Below are 9,676 nucleotides of genomic sequence, written 5' to 3'. Positions count from 1 at the left end.
GTACCAATTACCAATTTCGGTACCAAAGCAAAATACAAAAACATGCTAATTAAAAATTTTGACTATACTAATCCAAACTCCAAACTGTGTACATATTTAATTTTAAAGGGCTTTTAAAACCTTAGAGTTATTCAGCCTAGAATAACAACTAAGTTAGCTAAAAAAAAAAATCCCAGAACTGCTTTTCTGACTGATATGACACAAACAATGTTAACCATTTGTACATTCTCTAACACACATATTCATTAAATAGTTAATAAAGAAACTTCATTCTAATGCTCATTATATTAGCATTAGCCGCACTTATGCTAACGATTAACTACTCTAATAACAGTGATGCTCATTTCAATCCGACATGCAAATTAAAATATTGAATAATATTCATAACAGAAGCGTTGTTTCTCACAGATTTGCACGCATATTTTAGATTCACAATTCAAGCCTCTGGTGTGTAAAAATAGTAAATATCATCATGTCCTCCTATTTTTTTTCCCCTAATAAAAGTTATAGGAGCATTAAATAGTTAATAAATAAACTTAATTCTGATGCTCATGCTAACGATTAACTACTCTAATAACAGTGATGTTCATTTCAATCCGACATTCAAATTAAAATATTGAATAATATTCATAACAGAAGGGTGTTTCCCACAGATTTGCTCTCTATTTGTGGCGGCATATAAATGCAAATTCATTCTCTGCCAGCAGGAGGCGCTTGCAGAGCGGGAGAGATAGTGGTTTCCCCGATAACGGCTGTAATCAAATAAGCGCTGAGCTCACAAACGCTGCTCAGGCATTACAGGCAAGATGAAATGAAAATGACATCCATAATTTTCTGAAGACAGTCGGTTTCCTTCTGAAATAGAGTGATATAAAAACACAAAGTTTCGACTTTGACACGTGCAGTGCTCATGTTTATTCAATGAAGTCAAAGCCTTTTGGAAAATCTATTTATGGCGGTCAGTTCTGATATTGTGGCGGCGCCACAAATAAATCAATGTATGGAAATGAAACTTACCTGCTTGAACTATTTCATTTGATCTGGGTGTCTGTCTTTAAAGTGTTTTGTTAGTTTGGTGTGTTTCCTCATTTTGAGGTCGCCATGTCTCAGTGCTTTTATGAAGAGAACGCATCTGCGCACCTTTCGGATAGTGCATTAAGAACCGGGTTGACCGGGTACTCGGTACCACCGGTACTTTAAAAAACCTGGTACTGTAACGTTTTCATTTTAAGTACCGGGTCTTCAGATAGCGCATCAAGAACCGGGTTGACCGGGTACTCGGTACCACCGGTACTTTAAAAAACCTGGTACTGTAACGTTTTCATTTTAAGTACCGGGTCTTTTGACAACACTAGTTTGTAAGGTAACACTGTGCTTTGTCTTAAAGGGATAGTTCACCCAAAAACGATCGGTCTGTGCAAGAAACTGAACAGTATTTATATCGTTTTTTACCTCTGATTTACTGCAATGTCCGAACTGTCCTGAGCGCGTTCGCGTCTTCTTCTTCAGCCGGGCATGACGTGTCTTCTTCTTCTTCTTACTTTACGGCGGATCGCAGACTTATAAGTGCATTACCGCCACCTATCTCTCAAATGGACCACTGACACTCCTAATTGAGATTGTAGATAGTGTCAATGGTCCATTTGAGAGATAGGGCAAGAAGAAGACGTGTCACGCGCCGGCTGTTGAGAACGCACTCAGGACAGTTCGGACATTGCAGTAAATCAGAGGTAAAAAACTATATAAATACTGTTCAGTTTCTTGCACAGACCGATCGTTTCGTGTCTTTACACACCAATGTATCGTCACGAGCCACAGGGTTTAATTTGGTTTTGTTTGTGTATGTTTTTTTGACTCTCAACGCCGTGATTCCCATTCACCTCCATTATATGACCGACAGACTGCAACGGTTTGAGTTAAAAATCTTTGTTTGTGTTCTACTGAAGAAACAGTCACCTACATCTTGGATGCCCTGGGGGTAAGCAGATAAACATCACATTTTCATTTTTGGGTGAACTATCCCTTGAAGTTGCTAAAGAAGTCAAGAATGAGGTTAATTATGAAATTAAGCCATTATATGTCATTTTTTCACCTTCATTATTATCAATATTTACATTAGCAGTTTATTGTAAAGGGGCTTTAAATTAGGCCTTTAATGACATATTACGAGCAAGTTCTGGCAACCACATCTGCTACTATATAATTCTATCCTACTCCTCAGAAATACTGTATTTTATTTCATTGCTTGTGTATGTCCAACAGATAGGCTAATTGATACGTTTACAGGCTGCACAACAGTGACTCAGTATGGATCAGCTGTGTGATTTCTGCCTCGGGACTACAGCTGAATGTCCTCTGCTGGTGCGCGTTTCATTGACCAAGCACCGCTGAGCGAACCATCGGCAGATGGCAATCACTGTCTGACATGACCTAGTTACAGACCACAGCAGCACGATCCAATTAAACCCCCGCCCGCCCGCTGATCTGTGTACAGTTTGAAAGAAAATCTTTTCACTTCGAAGAATTATGTTTCTTTGTGTTTACGCACGCAAACAATTGTGAATTTTAACGGTTTAGGTAAAGAAAACGATTTCCTACAGTAAAATGAATGGGGGTCAGTATATGAATTATGCAATGATTTTCTGGCTGTCCAGTCTTTCAAAGTTCTATGAGGGGAATTGGGACGCAATCTGCATGTTTTGTGATATGCAGGCTAATAAAATGTTGAATGATTACAGTAGGCTACTTTTCGCACATTTCAAAGGGCGTGAGCGGCATACTGTTTCCATGGTTACCACCTCAGACAAACTCAACTAGTGTTCGCCGGAATCTATTTGGAGATCGTTGTAAATATTCGCTCTGGCCAACGTGTAATCGAACAAAATTGTATGCTCGCAGAAACGTTTGAAAACACCGTTGAATCATAAACATATTTGTAAGTTATATAAAACATACAACCCCAAACCCATAATTGGCACTCAAGCGCGGGTAAACTCGTTGTTCCAGATAGGGGTTAGGGATGACGCAATATTTCAAGTCATTATTCACAGCCACAAACTAATAAGTTGGCAAAATACACCTTATGAAACAATAGTCCTTACATAACATAACTGCGTACAGAACTCCCACGTCATTTGGGAAACTCGAACGTAACTATGAGATTTTTAAAAACATCGTTCACTCGAATGGTATTTGTAATATTCTACTAAATCTGTAACCCAGGTTCCCCCCTTTATTTCCACACGAAGAGCTTGCCTCACTGAGACACGGCCTCCTTAATTCTCCGCCGATGACATTCTCTGGCCGCCGTTCAAGCCGTTTGAGAACGGAGAGGGACAGGGACAGGGAGAGGGAGACGGACCGGGCTGGCTGGAGAGCAGGCGCGGCGGGTGTGTGCGTTCCCCTCCGCAGACTCCGGCGAATCCGCCCCTTGAGGTGTGTGCGTTGGAAAATGAACATCAGTGAATGAAAAAAGCGTCCTGGAAGTCACTCATTGCCCACAGAAACGGTGCCGGTTATGTAACTCGGTTTCATGTGTAAGGCAAGGAAGTTAAAAACGCTCTCGGTGTGTCTCGTCGCTGGAGATTCCTAGCAACTTCTCTGTTGAAGTCGGGTTCTCATTGCTGCCTATGATTAGGTGAGTACAGTCGGTTGTTGCTTGGTTTAGTTTGTGAAATTAGAGCACACAAGAAGAAGTGTGTCATTATGTTAAAGGCGCCCGGTGCAAGCGCCCCTAACGGGTTTAGATGGTGCAATGGACGTTCTGATCGTTAAGTTAAAGTTGCAGCAGATAGAACAGTGAGTGTTTATGTCTTGTTTCATTAGCGAGAAGTAAATTAGTTTTTCTTGAAATACATTTATGTTTTTTTCTGTCTGTGACGATGTGGACAGTCAATTGATGAGGCCAGTCTCTGTACTTTGTTCCTGTACTTGTGAAATGACATATTCCAGGAATGAAGATATTTACTGTGATATCTGTGTGTCAGATGGTTGGACATATTATGTGAGTCTGCATATACATATTCATTGAATGGCCGAGTTGACGTCTCTCTCCTAAGTGTTTTTAATGGTGGTCAAGAGGAACAGCAGGGTAAAATCTGTCTACTCTATTTTCTTTTAGTCACAGATAATGCTTTTAACGATGCCGATACGCCTATTGAAAGTTTGAACGTAATAACCCTCAAAATAAAAGCACTTATGAAAAGATTGCAAGTTATGTAACACATGACTTGAGAATCATGAGCCGGTGGCAGTGACGTCATGCCCTGGATTCGTTGAGAGGAATAAAAAGTTCACTGCTGACGATGTGTCCTCGGTTACGGTTTTTTCCCGTCACTCACTGGCGATACTTATAATTTTCGCTCTAAAATGACTGATCTCGCTTATTTGCTCATTTTGTGTGTAGTTAATTTGTTGGTGTTGCTAGTTCTGGACAAAGTTAACAAATGAACGCAAGTTAAACATTATTTGAGATATAGGTGACTTGTTTGATTGTGATATAAAGGCGTTAGCCTAGTGTTTGTGTAGTTTGCGAGTTTTATATTTACATCGCGCTCGATCGTCCTTTCCATGACGCGCATTAGCCTCCGATGTCTTTGCTTGGCACAGCAAAGGGCAGCTGTCAGTCCTCCTCAGTCAAGTTGTTTCTTTTTTTTTATTCTATGGTTGCCTGAATGAAACTCAAATGACAAGTCAGATTAATTCATGAACAAATTGGTTTATGTTTGACAATGTAGCCTTTTGAAGGATTTCCACTTGAACTGCTTTAAATTGTTGCATTGAAAATCATCATCCTATTTTTTTTAATCAGTTGAACTTTACAGCGTTCCCCTCATCTGTACAACACTGAAAAGCAATGTAAGGCTCAAAAAGAAGTGTTTAGGCTGTTTTGTTATAGCTAAAAGCTTTTTACCACCCACCATTCCTGCTGAAGCTAAACGGGAGTTGAGCCTGGTCAGTACCAGGATGGAGATTTATGGGGAAACAAAGGCTACTGCTGTAAGAAGTATTAGTGAGGCCAGCAGATGGTGCTCATCCTGTGCTCTTTGTGGGCCCTAATTCACCTAGCGATGGTGACATTTCTGTAAAAAGGCACCATCCTTTAGATGAAATACAATGTTAAAATGAAGTCCTGATTCTAAAATTCCTTGAGAGTTTCTAGAAAAAGGGAAGGGATGTAAACCTGCTGGCCTGATAGCTGCTGGTGTTGGCAATTTATGGCTGTTGCATCATCCAGTTTGATGCTGCACACTGCTGGGGGTTGCTCTGTAAAGTGCTTTGGCTGAGAAAAGTGCTAGCCTATATAAATGGACAGATCTGACAGAACAAGTGGAAGGGGAAATGTAGTCACAACACAAGTCGAATTCAAAGTATGTGGCCATCTAATAATCCAAGAGCTTTTTGAGCAGTGCTTTTGGAAACAGGATGAAATAAGCATGTAGTATAAGCTTTAGACAATAAATTCAGATCTTTCTTGAACAAGAGTATCAGATCCATCAGATATCAAATTAGACTAAAACCTATGCAGCTGGTTTCAAAACTCTGAACTTTCACCTGCTATTCTTTTCCTCTCAATAATTTCTATCAATCATGGTCCTCTTAGATAGTTGTTCCATCTGTTTACTGTCAAGACTACAAATAGCATGAGATGCTGTATGTTTCACTTAAACCCTACATTGTTGTTGCAGACTTGACTTTATATCTTTCTGTTTGTTTTCTTCTTGCAATATATTGCCTTATTCAAAAAGAGCAAAGTCAATCCTGATAACAAAATGTATATTTATTTCAGTTTCAAGTGTATTTGATCTCTCTGTAGTGACTGGGTGGGAGACTGAAAGGGAAAGATTGTGCATCAGTCTGTGTCATGGATAATAAAGTTAGCAATTATTAGTCATGTTAGTAATGCAATGATCATCACCCATTGGTCACTTAATGTAATGAAGTGATATGAAGCAACTTTGCTGTTTTGTAACTTTGCTATGCCGCAAACCAGATTATTTGAAACAGATTCATATGTTAGATGTTTGCTAGTAAATTTAATATTGGTCAAGAAAAGAATACTTGTTTGCAGTCAGACAGTCACATGCTGTCCAAACTGCAAATGGACATTTGGCAAAACCCAGGCTGAGTCTGAAATCGCCCCAATACCCTTATATAGTGCACTATTTGAGGGGACAACCATTTGTAGTGGTGTCCCAAACCACAGTGGACATTCAATCCCATAACGCACCTCAAAGGCTAGTGTACCTACAGTTGATGTACACTTAATGGCTAGCCACTAGAAAATACTCATGCGCTATGTGTGTCACCCTGAATTAATTCTGCATGGCGTTCACAGCACTTCCGACACACTCAGTGTCCAAATTCACTCACTTGTTTTCATTCACTCATTCAGTGGACTATATTAGCGATGTGATGTGGAATAGTGAATGAGGATATAAGGGATGATTTCGAATACAGTTGATTCTCCTTTTTTCAAACCTTTGAGTTGTTAGTACTTTCCTGGCTCTTGATTGGCTCATCCTGAGGTTGCCAGTCACTGATTAGGTCATCGTTACCTCATCAGAATAATGCAGTTGTACTTTAGAAGGCTTTAGTGTTTTATAGATATCTTTATCTCTTTCGTGTTGTATGAATGTGGCTCAGTCATTCTCTTTCTTCAGTCTTTTATGTCTGTTGCACTGTGAGGACAGTTAGATGTGCCCTGTTCTGCTCTAAATGTTAATTTGTTCTGCATACAGGTTCTCATTAGTAGAAAACCTCATACAGCGATTCACAAAAAAAAAAAAAAATCCTCATCAGAAACTTGGGGTGGTGGGTGTTAGGTAACAGATGACACAGTAGCCACTGCTGCACTGTTATGGAGCTATAGCACTGGGGAAACTGGGTTACTGGGGCATGGCCTGCAAGCTTTGCCCTAGTATGCAGGCAAGCATGTCATTGTGACTCGGCAGGCAGAAATGCCAGTGAGCTGCTACATCGCCTGAGCGTGTTAAAAGAAGAACCGGCCCTTTAAGAGCTCTCAGAGCAGTGGTGAATGTTCAAATTCTGTGTCAGATCTACAGCCATGTGAACATTGCATGAAGCTACAAAAAAAAAAAGAGTAGACAGATAAAAATGAAAGAAACTCAGCAAAGACAGGCAGAGAAACGGAGAGCGAAAGTGAAGGAGAAAGAAACAATGACAGAGAAAAACACCTACAGTTGTGGATTTCGTTTTGGAAAATGGGGGGGCATTCCCCCTTTAGGTGGCTTTTATGGGGGGATTTTTTACGTTGAGAAGGGAGTTAAGGTATTTTTTTAGACATTTTTAAACTACAATCATCTAACCTAAATGTTTCGTCACCCAGTGTATTTGTGTTTTACAATTTATAATGTTGTTGATTCATATTTATATTGTGAGGAAGATTTTTAAAAAGAATTTGAAGAACTCTGAATTTAATTTATTTTAACTAAAAAAGACAAGTAAACGGTCAGTATTAAAATAAGAATAGATAAATGACAAGCAATGGCACAAACAAACACAATAATATGATATAAAATTAATTGTGCTTTAAGTTTTTCAGGTAGGTATAACGGTAATATTCAGGTAGCCTACAGAAATACCACAGAAACTGAATAATCTATTTAACTTTAAAATAACACTGGTTAGTCTTGTATAAATAAACATTAATGACAGACAGCAGCAGGTTTATTTAGGTTGCTGTCTCTTTAAGACCTCATGCACGGATCTGTTACAGTACATTTTGTTTCTCAACTGTTTACCTTCACTTAATAACCTATATACCGACAATGTTTAGTATAAATCGACTGTTTACGTGAATACTCATGAAATCGGGCATTTTGGCATAATTTTTTATTTATTTTGCCATTTAAGCGCAATAAGGCGCAACACAACTTCATTCTGTAGTTGCGCGCTCTCAGATGTGGCTCTATGTGTGCGCGCTTTAAGTGTGACCTCACAGAATAACCCGATCTCAGGATGTGCATATCAATATCACCGGACTCCACAGAAAGCAGTCTCATAGAGAGCGCGATAGTAGGCTACTGAATTGAGCAGTTGAATGTTTAAAACATTCTATATAAACATTCTATAACATTCTACTCAAAAGCAAGCGTCTTTCACGCTGAAATATTTACAAGCGGGAAGTAGAATTATGCGCAATCCCCGCAATCTCGCGCCGAAATACACTTTGCAGTATCTGCAAAATGTTAGCCTAATTATTTTACTAAAATTAGAGGGATCATACAAAATCCATTGTTATTTTTTATTTAGTACTGACCTGAATAAGATATTTCACATAAAACATGTTTACATATAGTCCACAAGAGAAAATAATAGTTGAATTTATAAAAATGACCCTGTTCAAGGGTATAGGCTCTAGCCAGACTTTTTTCCCCTTCTCCTAAAAAGCTTATACTACTGTTTCCGCTATTAAAATAGTTCAATTTTGTATTTAATGGAAAAATGAGTATATTTTTTTAATTTTTTTTTTTTGTAAAGTTAATTTAGAAAAACGTTTGGAGCATTTTTTGTTCGTTGAATGTAAGTTTTTTTGTTTTTTTTTAAAGTAACGACCAAGCGGCCAGCAGCAGACAGTGAGTTGATCATAGCCTATGTTTGATCAATTTATCCTTCTCAAACCATCACGACTTGCCTAAAATAAAATCTATAGATATAAAACCTGTATAAATGTGCGCTGTTAGACGCATATCCAAACGTTTGTGCGGAGAGTGGAAGCTGAAGCGCGCTCTGCAGGACATGGAGGCGCCAGCGCGATCACTTGCATTTTTTTTCTAGCAGTGGAAACAACTTAAAATACGCAGTCATTTTTGCTCATAAAGGTAAGAGTAATACATCAGTCTAAACTGTAAAGGGTCTACTTTCATTTGTGTGCACTCACAATGTCAACAAAACGCTGTGCTTTTATAAAATAAAGAAAACAAACGCTTTCTGCCGTCCCGGTCTTGAGCAGGAGCGCTTCACAATGATGAACCTAAACTCAGCGAATTGCCTCACATGCACGATAAAAATATATAGAAAGCTTTAAATTACTACTTTAAAACGAAATAATTCAAATCGAAAATAGAAACTCTTTCATTATGTGATCCCTAAAGATGCATTTCTCTCTAAAGGCACGTCCAATGAGATGGTGAGTCATTTTTTTCATCACCATAATTGATGGATGTCTAAAATATAAAAATAAGGAAAAGCCTAAAACAGGCCTGATTATAATTTGCGTTTTATTTTATAATTCTGTACAATTAAAAAATAAAACACAAATTATAATGGCATATATGTAAAACTTTGTCCTATAATTGTATAGCTGCTTATATTTTCTGATTTTTATGTTGCTCTGTTCTGAATACCTTAAAATTTAAAGGATTTGCAGCAACGCAATTTTGTCTGATATGTGAATTATTCATTAGCCTATTTTTTAATCCATGCAGCAAATGCTTTAAAAACAGCTTTAAAATTTACTTTATTGCATTCCGGATGCTTTTAAACTACTTTTCACTATAAATATTACGGGTAGCTTGAATGTAAAACATTGTCATGATTTCGTTGTATTCCCATTTGTGAAATAGCCTACAAATTAATTGTTGTAGGCTAACCCGATCTCATGAAAGTGCGTAGGCTATAGCATGATTTTCTGCTTCTATTTGGCGTAATATTT

The 9,676-nt window shown here is 38.3% G+C and overlaps 1 protein-coding gene across 2 annotated transcripts in view; it reads left to right on the top strand.

Annotated features, from left to right (window-relative positions):
• Positions 1–3,459: 3,459 nt before the first annotated feature.
• npas2 (neuronal PAS domain protein 2) overlaps positions 3,460–9,676 on the top strand; it is a 65,251-nt gene continuing 59,034 nt past the window's right edge. The window contains exon 1 of one of the 2 annotated variants that reach the window (XM_016476249.1): positions 3,460–3,637. The gene's annotated coding sequence lies outside the window, so the exon portion shown is untranslated. The remainder of the gene's footprint in view (positions 3,638–9,676) is intronic. The other variant, XM_016476248.1, reaches the window with a different exon arrangement.

The sequence above is a fragment of the Sinocyclocheilus anshuiensis genome, unplaced genomic scaffold (genome assembly GCF_001515605.1).
Source record: "Sinocyclocheilus anshuiensis isolate Anshui unplaced genomic scaffold, SAMN03320099.WGS_v1.1 scaffold1262, whole genome shotgun sequence".
NCBI lineage: Eukaryota > Metazoa > Chordata > Actinopteri > Cypriniformes > Cyprinidae > Sinocyclocheilus > Sinocyclocheilus anshuiensis.
This window is presented reverse-complemented; position numbering and strand designations above follow the sequence as displayed.